This window comes from Lepidothrix coronata, unplaced genomic scaffold, assembly GCF_001604755.1.
Source record: "Lepidothrix coronata isolate B3197 unplaced genomic scaffold, Lepidothrix_coronata-1.0 Scaffold137, whole genome shotgun sequence".
NCBI lineage: Eukaryota > Metazoa > Chordata > Aves > Passeriformes > Pipridae > Lepidothrix > Lepidothrix coronata.
In genome coordinates, this window is record NW_016690317.1 from 1,969,415 (window position 1) to 1,979,824 (window position 10,410).

Consider the following 10,410-nt stretch of genomic DNA (forward strand, 5'->3'; position numbering starts at 1 on the left):
CCCCTGTATCCCCATGTCCCTGTGTCCCTGTGTCCCTGTGTCCCTGTGCCCCTGTGTCCCTGTATCCCTGTGTCCCTGTGTCCCCATGTCCCTGTGCCCCTGTGTCCCTGTGTCCCCGTGTCCCCATGTCCCTGTATCCCTGTGTCCCTGTATCCCTGTGTCCCTGTGTCCCTGTGTCCCTGTGCCCCTGTGTCCCTGTATCCCTGTGTCCCTGTATCCCCATGTCCCCGTGTCCCCGTGTCCCTGTATCCCTGTGTCCCTGTATCCCTGTGTCCCTGTCCCTGTGTCCCTATATCCCTGTGTCCCTGTATCCCTGTGCCCCTGTGTCCCTGTATCCCTGTGTCCCTGTATCCCTGTGCCCCCGTGTCCCTGTGTCCCTGTATGCCTGTGTCCCTGTGTCCCTGTGTCCCTGTATCCCTGTGTCCCTGTGTCCATATATCCCTGTGTCCCCATGTCCCTGTGTCCCTGTGTCCGTGTGTCCCTGTGTCCCTGTATCCCTGTGTCCCCATGTCCCTGTGTCCCCATGTCCCTGTATCCCTGTATCCCTGTGTCCCTGTATCCCGTCCCTGTGTCCCTGTATCCCTGTGTCCCTGTGTCCCCATGTCCCTGTATCCCTGTATCCCTTTGTCCCTGTATCCCTGTGTCCCTGTATCCCTTTGTCCCTGTGCCCCCGTGTCCCTGTGCCCCCGTGTCCCTGTGTCCCTGTATCCCTGTGTCCCTGTATCCCTGTATCCCTGTGTCCCTGTGTCCCCGTGTCCGAGGGCCAGGGAGCGAAGGCACTGGGAGGGAGAGGAGGAATTCCTACGTGTGGGGCTGTGATTTGGGGCCCTTGGGAGCCTCGTGGGCTAATGAAGAGAACATCTTGTCCTGGAAAATGGGAAGCTGGGGTGGGACTGCTGGCTCGGGGTGACCTGATCTGCCCATTGTCCCACCCGCAGCTCCTGGGGGCACCGTCACTATTTACACAACGGGGCCACCACTTCCAGAGGGCTCCTGCTGATCATCCAACACAAATAACCCGGGGATGGAACAAGCCCTGGCTCCAGGGCTGAGCTCCCAAGCACCTGCCCTGCTGGTGACTCCAGGCCAGCTTGATTGCAGCAGAGTGAACGCAGAAAAACCCCAAAGGAATCAACTTTTTTTGCCTTAAATATAAAGCTGAAATATCCAGTAATTCTAAACCACATCAGCCCTTCAGGCTGCATCCTGCTGAAAATGCAAACAGTTGAACCAGACACCCAAACCTTGCAAGAATCCAAGCAGCAGCAGCAGCAGCAGCAGCAGCGAGTCCCTGGCTCCCTGCCACCACTTTATTACTTATTCCTTATTTTTCTATAGCCCTTGGCATGGCGAGAAGTCCTCCTTTAATTATAAACAGGAATGAAGAAGCCACAGGAGGAAATCATCCAGCTCTGGAGCCGGATAGCTGGAGCTGCACTGATTACACGGGGGGCTCTTATCAAAGCTGACACAGAGCAGGAGTGGGAGCCACAGGCTGTGCGTGGGAGAGAGCCCGGAGAGGACGGAAGAGCCGAGGAATCCTGCTCGGCTCAATCCTCCCCGGGCAGCTCTCTGCTCTTCCTTTCCCTCTCCTTCTCCCTCTCTCTCCCCCTGCGCTGAGGAAACGGGAGAAAAGCAAAGACAAGTCCCAAGAGAGGGAGGAATGAGATAAATGTGTCACCTTTTTGCTTCTCCTTTCAACGCGTCGGAGGGGGAGGAGAAGGCTCGGGTTGACACAGAGGTGAGCTCTGGGTGATGAGGCTGTTTGTGGAGCCAGGAGAAAACTCCTGAAGCCATTGAAGGCTCTCCCAGGAAGGGAATAACCACTGTGGGTTTGTCTGGCCAAAGCCTTGGGGGTTCTCTGGGAGGACTCTCAGCCCCACCATCTCTGGAGGATCTGAGGGTCTCATCCAGAGCCACCTCAGCTTCTGTCACTGGTGGATCCTCCACACCCCATCCCTGGAAGTGCCCAGGGCCAGGTTGGAGCAACCTGGGATGGTGGAAGGTGGAAGGGTGGGCTGAAATGGGCTTTAAGGTCCCTCCCAGCCCAAACCATCCCGGGATTCCACGTTTGGATGGCACATGGAGCTGCTCCCAGCACTCCCCAGGAGCCCAGGACAAGTTTGCTGGGACTCACCAGGGAGTCACCAAAAAGCTGCAGGAGCAGAGGCCACAAACCTGATGTTTTAAACTGCTCCTCCACCACCACCGTGCTGGGAGACCATGGGAAGGTTCCTGCTGCTGGTCTGGAGCCATTCCCTCTGCATTTTTGGGAGCAGAACAGCCCGTGCCTGTGTCTGTCCCCTTCCAGCCCTGCCACTGCTCAGCCCCACTGCACTGCCCCAGAACAGCCTAACAAAGGTGGTGTTGGCCAGAACGACCCTCAGACTGCACCAAAACAGGGATAACGTGGATCCATCACTCCCCAAATGCAGATTTAAACCCTCGCCGTGATCTTGCCCTGGGGATTCTCAGCATCCCCTTTATTTTATGGGGTTCTTGATTATCAAAAAGAAGCCTGCTGAGTTTCATTGCCTTGTTTTCCCCCTCATTTCCCACTCTGGCTCGTTTTTCCAGCCCACACTCATGGAAGGCCCATCAATAATCGTGTCAGAGCTGCAGACACCTCCCAACCCTGGACATTTTTTTTCCCCAAAAGCCCCAGATCCCCTCTGGGCTGTGTGAGGCCAAACCCTGTGCAGGGCTGGGGAACGTGGAGCTTTCATTGCCTCCAACCCAGAAAGGAGCAGAAAGACAGAACTGGGGGTTTTATGGTGCCCAAAGGGGATTCAGATCAAGGGCTTTGGATGAACTTCCTCCTCTTCCTTTGCTCCAACTGCTCCTTTCTTCAGACAAAGGAGATCATTTCCCAGCGATTTGGGGGATGAGGGGGAGCCAAATTCTTGGTGGTTTCCCTCAGTCAGTTCCCTCTGCCCAGAGCTGTGTTTGGTGACATTCCAGCACTGGGAAAAGGAATCACAGCAGATCCTGCTGGGAGCAGCTGCTCCCAAGCAATACCTGGGGGTTACACCTGCTCAGGGGGAACATCAGGTCATGGGATGGAACAGAAACCCAGGGAGGAGAAAATCCTCCTGAAATGTAAAGTGCTGGCGGATTTGGGATGAATCACCTGCTTAACAGAGGATTTCAGCAGCTCAGCTCTCCCTCCAAATCACTAAAAAGACATTAATTCCCTTATTTCCCCCCCTTCATTCCTCTTATCTTTAGTGGGAGATAAGGCAAGGACAGGCAGAGATTCCCCTGTTGCCAGCAGAGACAAACCAGAAGCAGAGCAAGGATGAATTTCCATCACACATCCCAACACTTCCAGCTCTGGGATGAAGGAAATCAGCCTTCACTTCTAAAAATACCCAGAAACATTTTGTCCAGAGGTTTAAAAACACCCTGCTCACCTCTGAGCTGCCCTGGCACTGGATATGAAGGGCAGAGGTTATATTTAGGGCATTCCTGCATGGACAAGGTTATTTTTTTTTTTTGGCTTCTTCAGGAGATTCCTGATAATGGATTAATTTTATCAAGGAAAACTCTCAAGGTCTCAGTGGAAAGACCAGAATGTCCTTAAATTCCTGTGCCAAACACAGGCCTGGGTGGGAAGAAAAAAAGGGAATAATGGCAACGTGAAAAGAGACTCTCCCCTAACAGGTGGAAACCCGGGCAAATGATCTTCCAGACCTGACCCTGCAAACACCCACATGTGGGCTTAATTTTAAGCATGACTGGTTCCTGAAAGTCTGGGATTTAAGGGATTACTCGTGCTCCAAATTGAAGCCACATGTATGGATCCGTGGAGCTGGAGCTCCCAACTGGCTGGGTGTGAATTGGCCACTTGGAGCTTTATCTCGTAATAAACACCGAAATAATCTTATTAACAGTGGCTGGGGGGTTGTGCAGCACCTCAGACACAGATCCCTGTGATTATCTGGAGCTGTTATTATTATTAAAGGAGCATTTCAGCTCTGCTGGTCCATCCTCATCCTCTCCCTGCACCTCTGGAGTGTCTCTGAAGTGTTTTATTCCCCTCCCCTGAAAGGGTTTTCCTTTAAACCCTCCCACTGTGTCCCTTCTGCTGTTTTTGTGTAACATCAGTGATGCCACTGGGCCGCCTTTGGGGCTGGGAATGATAATTCCAGGCAAGATTAGGAACAACTTTCTTCTCCCAGTTCAGGGAGGAGCATACTGGCGGAAAATAATCCCCCTCTCAACCCCCAGTTATTAAAAATGAGTCTCAGTTTGAAGCATGTTCTCTTTTAAACCCTTTCCTGGCTTAAAAACTGCATATTCTTTATCTTTATTCACGTCCTTAAAAATCCTCCTATGTGTCTTCAGCAATATCTTGCAATAACGAGTCTAATTATGAAATATTTTATTTTTTTTTTACTCTCAGAGCTATTTTTTTTTTTTACCTCAGCCATGAAAATTGGAATAGTTACGACCCAAGGCCACTGAGCAAGAGCTGCAACCCCTGCCCAGGGTGGAGGGGGGGTGGTGGGAGCAGCACCATCCTCTCCCAGCAGCTCATCCCCGAGTGCTCCTCTGCAGAAACCAGGGATAGAAACTGGGCACTGGAATAAAATCAGGGAGTGGCATCACCTGCCCTGAACTCTCCTTTTTAAGTTTAGCTGCAGTTTAACTGTTTCTGGAGAAAACTCCTTCCCTCTGGAGTGAAATGTGTTGGAGCAGATCAGTGTCCTTTAGTTTTTCCCCGTTCCAGAGCGGGATTTATCAGCAGGATCCTTGTCACCAGCACAGCCTCCAAATTGAAGAGAAAATGTTCCATCCTGCCTCATTTAAGCCAGGGAAAGGGGAGCCTGTTTTTCTTGCAGCTTTCTTGTTCAGCCACTAAACAAATTTACCGAGCTCTGGATTTGTCCTGCTCAACTTTATCATGAACATCAACTTTCCAGGGAGCAGAGACTCGGCCCCTCTGGAAGGTGCTCCCAGGGCTGGAGTCCCTCTGGAGCCAGGCTGGGAGAGCTGGGGGGGTTCACCTGGAGAAGAGAAGGATCCAGGGAGAGCTGAGAGCCCCTTCCAGGGCCTAAAGGGGCTCCAGGAGCTGGAGAGGGACGTGTCTGTCTTGTATTGGCCTTTTTAGCCACCAACGCGCTTGTAACAAACGTGGGTGGAGCCCTCCCCAAATTTTCATTCATTAAGCCCGGCCGTGATGATGATGATGATGATATTTTCCAGGGGGTTGGGGAGTGCTGGGAAAGCTCCCCCAGAGCTGCTCTGCGAGGTTTGGAGCTCGGATTGAAGCTCTCAGCGAGTCCCCCCGAGGGATTCTGAGCAGCCCAGCTCTGCTGGTGGTGCCTAACGAGCTGAACTGGGCCCTGCAGCCCCGGCCCTGTGTGCTGAGGGTTTTTATGTAACGTGGGAGAAAAGGGGAGCCCAGTGTGCGAGGAGGGAAAATTGCTTATTCCATAATGACCTGGGACAGAGTGGGATAATTAGGGTTTCTTTTCTCTTTAATTAGAAAATGGCAAACATAGATTAATCAATTACAAATGCCTCTTTATCCCGCGGTGCACTGCAATTAACAGTACTTAAATGTGTTAACAAAGTAGGAGGCCCCGCATTTGTAAAGCAACTTCTTGCTGCTTTTTCTTTCCCCCCCCCCCGGTTTCCCTGACTGTGTCTGAGCCCTTTCCGTCCTCCCTTCCTCTGTGCAGAGGTTTAACCCTCCTAGATGAGGGTTTTTTAATCCGTTATAAATAAAAAAAAAAAAAAAAAAAAAAGCCCTTTTGGCCGGGCTCGGAGGGGGAATGAAGCGGGGGAAGCCGTGGGTATTCTCCGGGGTCGCACACGACAATGGCAGAGGAAAATCCAGGAAATACAATAAGTCGATTCATGGCTCGTTTCTTACGCCGCTGCCAAAAGCGTGATTAAGTCACAAAGGGTTCGATCAGGGACACGCAGGGTAACAAAACCCTCCTCTCCATTGACAGGGCGCTATTTTCAGGGAACATCCAGTGCCCTGTCCCGGACAAAAGTAGGGGAGGACGGGCCGGGGAGGGAGAGGGGAAGCCCGGGGGGGAGGGAGGGAGGGACGGAGGGAGCTGCTGCATTCGAGGGCACGAAGAAGGGACCGGGAGGGAGGGAAGGCAGGGTGGTCCAGCGGCAGGAGCATCCCGGCTCACCTGGAGCCGCTCCTGTGTGTCCGGGCACTGCTGCCATCTATTGGGAGCGAGCGGCTCCAGCCCTCTCCAGAGCCGGATTTGGGAAGAGGGTGGGAGCGGGGAGGTGTCACCGCGCCCCGGAGCATCCCCAGCCTCGGGCCGGGAGGGTTGTGGGGCTGCTGCACGCGGCGCTTCCAGAGCGTCATGGAATGGGTTGGGTTGGGTTGGGAGAACCTTAAATCGTCCAATCCCCCCCCTGCTCGGGCCTGCCCTGATCCCAGGATGGGCCGGGGAGAATCCCGCAGGAACTGCCACCTTAGACTGGGATGGCTTCGGAGCGAAGGGTGATCAGGAATTCGGGGGTGGGGGTAGGGCAGGACATCCTGGAATCCCGGGAGGGTTTGGGTTGGAAGGGCTTTAAAATCATCCCGTTCCACCCCCTGCCATGGGCAGGGACACCTTCACCAGCCCAGGTTGCTCCAGCCTGGCCTTGGGCACTTCCAGGGATCCAGGAGCAGCCACAGCTTCTTCCATCTTTCCTTGAGTCATCAGGAATTGTGTGGGAGCCCCAAATCGCCCTCCTGGACCCCCAAGTGCTGGTGACACAGCCCAGGCTGAGACATTGCCTGGTGATGCTCAGTTTTGGGGTGGAAGAGGTCAGGTTTGGGTGAGACATTGGGGAAAAATTCTTCCCTGGGAGGGTGAGGGGGCCCTGCCCGTGGCAATGACTTTGGGATTGCTAAGGGATTTTGGGATTGCTGAGGCAGCTGGAGCTTCCCAGAGCACTGAGGGGGGAAGGAGAGCAGAAACTGGGATGCCAAAGGGCTGTTCCTGCTTTGGAAGAACTGGGAATGCAGCAATTAAATAGGTCAGACTTGGAATGGGGCTCTGGGGTTCTGTTGATGCCTCTGGGGAAGGGTTTGGATCCCCTGGTGCCCAGTTGGGGGTCAGGCTCCATCTTATTCCCGTTCCATCTCTGCATCAGTTCTCTGCTCTGGAGAAGGAGGACAGAGGGGAAAAGCTCGTGGGACGCCATTCATGGAGTAAACTGAGCATCAGAGGGAGAAAATATTCCCTGTTCACCCAGCTTGTTCCCTGCGTGGTGAAGATGAACCATCAGCTGGGCTTGTGTTTATCCTCTTGGAAATAAAAAGGCAAACTGAGGCAACACATGAGTGCAAGTAGGGGGAAATCACATTTTAGTGCGTGTTCAGCAGGAACATGTGCTCACCATATCCTATAGCTTAGGTGTGTTCCACCAGCTGCTTAGTGTGCATTTATATAATAACTTAATTGGAAGTGGGCTCTGCTTGGGGAGATTAACTTTGCAGTGTTGAATGCCTCAATTTTTTGGAAACCTCTTCAGTGCAGGGACTGCTGGTCAGGCCTTTTTTGGTTAAAACAAGCTGACAGAATCTCCTGAAGACTCATTTTAAAAGCTCTCATATGAGAAGGGCTGGATCTGCCCAGCACAACCTGGCTGTTTTTCTGACTGGGGGCACTGGGAATTTCCTTGCAGGCTTTAAAAATCTGTGTTTCTTAAACAGGAAACGTTTACTAAAGAAGTAACTCGCAACTAACAAACATAAATAGACTCGCACATAGCTCGAGTTCCAGCTTTGTCTCCTTTGTTTATCAGGAATTTGTCAGACAACTGTCTTGGGCTCTAATATATCCCACGGAGGCCTCGGGCAGCTCCATCATATATTGCAAGGGGAAAAAAAAACTTGATGGGAGGCACAGATTCCCAGCCTGGGTTGGGGCTTCTCGTTTCTGATCATCTTATGGGATAACCTGTGGAAGGGAGTGGGTGAACTGGGAGGGGAGGGGTGACCCAGGGAGCACCCTGGGGGTGATCACTGGGATCACTGGTGCAATTCCCCCCAAAAACAGGCAGGGAATGGGACCGTGGAGATTTTACACCGTTTAATCGGGGTGGGGGTGGTCAGAGGTGCCCACAGGTGGGTTATTGCTGGTGACAGCCCCCCACTGCACCCTCCCAGCCCCTTTCCCTGGACCTACCCAGCAGGTGAATCCACCCTGGGGGTGGATTTGGGAAGGGAGCGGGGCTGCCTGGACGCTGGTGCAGCCTTCGCAGGCAGAGCCGTGTAACAAGTGCAGCCTCTATTCAGCCACTTTAATGAGGAAGCCGAGGCTCCAAAGCTGCGGGAAGGGGGATGGGAAGGCAGGGGCAGGGCTGCCCAATCCTTCGGGTCAGCAACAGAAATTCATTTAACCATTAGACACGATATGATACGATTGATACACGTGCTCCCCCCTGCCCCTCCCCAGTCCCCAGTTGGTCCCCAGGCTGCTGATTCACCCCCAGTGCCCGTGTCCAGCTGATGCTCCAGAAAGTCCCCCGTGTGAATCCAACCCCAAAATAACTCCGCTCCCCCATTCCGGGGCCAAACTGCCCTTTGATTCTTTTGCTCTAAATCCTCATTTTAGCCTCTGCAAAGCCAAAGGGGTCCTGGGGGCTCTGGGTGGAAAAGGGCTGCTGAGAAGCCAATTTAAGCAGCCCCAGCACGGCCAGGGCACGACCCAGCCCTGCTGGAGGCAGGGGAGGCTTCCCAGAGCCCGGAGCTGTCCCAGGCTATTCCTGGTGTCCCTCTGTATATTTAGCCTGGATTCTGTGCCTCTATTAGGGCCTTTCCCTGCTCCTCAGCACCAGGGGAGCTGAACAACTCGCTGTTCTTTGCATCCTTGCCCAAATTTGCCCTGTTGTTCCCGGGAAGCCGTGCTGGGGAGCGCAGGGAATGATGTTGCAGATTTTGCTGCCTGCTGGCACTGTACCCGAAAATAACCAAAACTCCTGGCTATTTTTAGTGCCAGAGCATTCTCAGAAGCTTCCTGCCTTGATTTCCCTGCCTCCCCCTGCTTATTGTTCACTGCTTTGGGCTGTGCTGTCATTCCAGGAGTGGCCCCCAAGCCTCACCTGCCCCAAAGAGAAAAAAAAAAACACCTCAGTTTCTGTGATATGAACTCCTTAATTTCATTTTTGTGGCCATACCTCTTCTAGCCAGCTATTAAGCGCTGTTAATTAGCCAGCCTCCATCCTAGGAGGTATTTGCTACCCCAAATCCAGGCCTTGGCAAGTCCGGATTGGAAATTTTTCTTTGGCAAGTGGAAATTTTTCTTTGGCAAGCGGAAATTTTTCTTTGGAAAATGTCTAAGCAATTTTTTCAGGGATTGTTCCAGCCCCTTTTCTCTCTCTCCCTCACTAACCCTGCCTGGTAAGCAGGAGGCTTTCAGCATCACTCTGAAATCCCTGGGAATAATACCTGCTGCTACCTGTCCTGAGCCATGGGAAGCGCTGAGAAATCAGGAATTCCTGGTGTGAGGTTGTCAGGAGCTCTGCAGGGCGGGATCAGCTGTTTGGTGGGTGTGACAGTGGCCACTGAGGAGCAGGTCCCTTGACCTGGGGGGCACTGGCCAGCAGCCAAATTGTCCTGGAGCCCCACTGAGAGTTCCCTGCAGCATCTGAGGCACCAAAGCTTTGCCACGTGGCTCCTGCAGTGAAGGACGGGGTTTATTTTGGAGGGAAGAGAGCAGGAATTTCCAAACAAAGTGGCCAAAACAGGAGTGGAATTGGAAGAGTGAGCACAAAATGATGCTGCAACCCCTCCTGTCTCCCTAAGCCAGGTTGGGTTCCAGTTTTCTCAGGCTTTGTCCAGCCCTGGCTTAAATATCACGAGGGACTCAAATTACTCCTGGGGCTCGTCCAGCCAGGTCTGAAATATTGAGGCCTGACCTGAGGGATTAGTGCTGTGTCCAAGGGTCCTGAGCAGCCCTGGCTGGAGGCACCCCCAGCTCCCCTGGCTGGGAAGGCAGCTGGCAGGAAACAGGCCCCTTCCTCGGGGTAGGAATCAGTATTTCCTTGAGCCCAGGGATTAACAAAGCCTGGTTTCCCACAGATTCGTGCCTTGTGGGCAATTGTTCAGCACAGTTGAGGCTTTTCCCACAACTGGGGGGGTTTGACATTCCCAGTTCTTCCCCCCTGGTGTCCAGTGAGGGGTGGTGGGGTGATGTGGGCTTTCAGTGGAGGGGTTTTAGGGTTGTCTTCTAACAATTTGGCTTTTGGCAAAGGGCTTGGGGAACTCTAAGACACTTATGACCCCAGCAAATGCAGCTGAAGGTGCCCAGAGAACTCAAACCATCAGAAATGTGCACAACTCGTGTTTGTAGAGATATCACCTTGTTACATCAGGCTAAACCCACAAAGAATGGGCTTAAAAACCATGGCAGGCTTCACAAACTCAGCTGGGTTTTAGTT

The 10,410-nt window shown here is 53.0% G+C and overlaps 1 long non-coding RNA gene across 1 annotated transcript; it reads left to right on the forward strand.

The window, feature by feature from the left end:
* The first annotated feature begins 5,939 nt into the window (after positions 1 to 5,939).
* Positions 5,940 to 7,293, forward strand: LOC108503381. The gene is made up of 3 exons (XR_001876813.1): positions 5,940 to 6,007; positions 6,639 to 6,790; positions 7,120 to 7,293. It is a non-coding gene; the product is annotated as an uncharacterized LOC108503381 (long non-coding RNA).
* Positions 7,294 to 10,410: the final 3,117 nt, after the last annotated feature.